The sequence below is a fragment of the Piliocolobus tephrosceles genome, chromosome 3 (genome assembly GCF_002776525.5).
Source record: "Piliocolobus tephrosceles isolate RC106 chromosome 3, ASM277652v3, whole genome shotgun sequence".
Lineage (NCBI taxonomy): Eukaryota > Metazoa > Chordata > Mammalia > Primates > Cercopithecidae > Piliocolobus > Piliocolobus tephrosceles.
The window spans coordinates 62,560,303-62,563,437 of NC_045436.1; positions in this window are offsets into that span (position 1 = coordinate 62,560,303).

Below are 3,135 nucleotides of genomic sequence, written 5' to 3' on the forward strand. Positions count from 1 at the left end.
TACCATAAAAACCCTAGAAGAAAATCTAGGTAGTACCATTCAGGACATAGGCATGGGCAAGGACTTCATGTCTAAAACACCAAAAGCAACGGCAGCAAAAGCCAAAATTGACAAATGGGATCTAATTAAACTAAAGAGCTTCTGCACAGCAAAAGAAACTACCATCCGAGTGAACAGGCAACCTACAGAATGGGAGAAAATTTTTGCAATCTACTCATCTGACAAAGGGCTAATTTCCAGAATCTACAAAGAACTCAAACAAATATACAAGAAAAAAACAAACAACCCCATCAAAAAGTGGGCAAAGGATATGAACAGACATTTCTCAAAAGAAGACATTCATACAGCCAACAGACACATGTTGAATTGTTTTGACCAAAATGCTGACAGTGATATGGACAATGAAGTCCAGGCTGAGGTGGTCCCAGATGGAGATGAGGAACTTCCTGGGAACTGGAGTAAAGGTCATTCATTCTATGCTTTAGCAATGAGACTAGTAGCCTTTTACCCCTGCCTTACAGATCTGTGGAACTTCAAACTTGAGAGAGATAGTTTAGTGTATCTGGCAGAAGAAATTTCTAAACAGCAAAGCATTCAAAATGTGACCTGTCTTATTCTGAAAACCTTTAGGTACCTGTGTTCAAAGAGAGATGGTTTGAAATTGGAACTTATGTTTGAAAGGACAGCAGAGAACAAAAGTTCGAAAAATTTGTAGCCTGACCATATGGTAAAAAAGAAAGTATCCATTTTCTGGGGAGGAATTCAAGTCAGCTACAGAAATTTGCATAAGTAATGAGGAGTTAAATGTTAATAGCAAAGACAAGGGGGAAAATATCTCCAGGGAGTGTCAGAGACCTTCACAACAGCCACTCCCATCACAGGCTCAGAGGCCTAGGAGTGAAACATGGCTTCAGGGTCCCACAGCTCTGTGCAGCTTCAGTACTTGGTGCCCTGTGTCCCAGCCACTTCAGCCATGTCTAAATGGACCAAGGTACAGCTCAGACTGATGCTTCAGAGGGTGCCAAGCCTCAAGCCTTGGCAGCTTCCATGTGGCGTTGGACCTGTGGGTGCACAGAAGACAAGAGTTCAGCCTTGGGAGCCTCTGCCTGGGTTTCAGAGGATGTATGGAAATACCTGGATGTTCAGGCAGAAGTCTGCTGCAAGAGGTGGAGCCCCCATGGACAACCTCCACTAGAGTAATGCAAAGGGGAAATATGGGGTTGGAGCCCCCACACAGAGTCCCCACTGGGACACTGCCAAGTGGACCTGTGAGAAGAAGGCCACCATCCTTCAGACCCCAGAAAGGTAGATCCACTGACGGCATGCACTGTGCACCTGGAAAAGTCATAGGTACTCAATGCCAGTCTGTGAAAATAGCCACAGGGTCTGACCCTGGTGAGCCACAGGGATAAAGCTGCCCAAGACCATGGGAGGCCAACCCTTGCTTCAGTGTGCTCTGGATGTGAGACATGGACTCAAAGGAGATTTTGAAGCATTTTGATTGCCTTTCTGGGGTTTGGTCTTGCATGGGGCCTATAGCCCCTTTGTTTTGGCCAATTTCTCCTATTTGGAATAGGAACATTTACCCAATGCCTATACCCCCATTGAATCTTGGAAGTAACTAACTTGATTTTTATTTTACAGGCTCATAGGCAAAGGGGACTTCCCTTGTCTCACATGAGACTTTGGACTTAGACTTTTGAGTTAATGTTGGATTAAGTTAATACTTTGGGGGACTGTTGGGAAAGCATTATTGGCTTTGAAATGTGAAAAGGACATGAAATTTGGGAGAGATCAGGGTGGAATGATATGGTTTGACTCTGTCTCCACCCAAATCTCATATCAAATTGTAATCCTTACATGTTGAGGCAGGGACCTGGTGGGAGGTGATTGGATCTCAGGGGTGGTTTCCCTTATGCTGTTCTCATGATAGTGAAGGAGTTCTCTTGAGATCTGGTTGTTTCATAAGTGTCTGACATTGCCCCTACTTGTTCTCCCTTTCCTGGCTAGTAAAGAATATGCTTGCTTCTTCTTAGTCTTCTGCTGTCATTGTATACATTTCCTAAGGCCTCTCCAGCCATACAGAACTGTGAGTCAATTAAACCACCTTTGTTTATAAATTGCCCAGTCTCATGTAGTATCTTTATAGCAGCATGAAAATGGACTAATACAGTAGGTTTCAGTTTGGTTTTGCCTTTCACTGGATCATACCTAGGGTTTTATCATGATTACTAGTGCTGTTGGTCCACAGAGACCTTCAGAATCTTACTATAAAAGCAGAGCAGCAGTATTTCCTAGTCTTCTTTGCTTGCTCATAGCTCCTGTAAGGTAAATCTCCTTTTCCATTTCACTCATTACTGTTCTTCTCCCAGGTCTAATCCTAACTGGTACCCCAAGCCTGTGGCAACCAGGTAACATACAAAATATGTTCAAAAGGTGTTTCCACAAATGTATTAACCACAGTTGGTGGCCATCTTTTATTTCTGAGATTTGAATCTTCAAATTGTTAGCCCAAATATTTCAGATGATAAGTGTTCATTAATTACTTCTTCCAATAAGACTTGGTAAATTCATTGTGCTAAAACATGCCAACTAACCTCCCTTCCTCTCTTCCTACAAACTTGAGTAAATAGCTCCTGAAATGTTTTGTTGTGATGTGGAGACTAATGGATGCTTTTTTTTGCTGATCATTTTTTGTTCATTTTGATAACTTATCAACTAACAAACAAACAAGCAAACCTGTCTTTGTGGCATCTCTGTTTTGTCTTGTTTCATTTATTGAAGGGCTCTGTAATGTTCTTATCTTTTTATGGATAAATTAAAAATATTTTTGAGACTTTACTACATTATATATTGCCTAAGAGCATGATCTCTGGTGGAAAACAATATCTGATTTGCATTCTGAATCTGAAATGGTACAAATTTTGTAACTCTAGGTGAATTGTTTAATTTCTCTACCACAAAATTTTATATGTTCAATAGTGTTAATAAGAGTATTTGTCCCAAAGTTTTGCTGAGAAAATTTAATAAAAAATAAATATATATCCTCGGTTCTATTCTTCCTACAAATCAGTGTTTGAGAAATGTTACTAGCTCTAATTGGAAATAGAAATGTTAATTTTTCTATTTTCTATG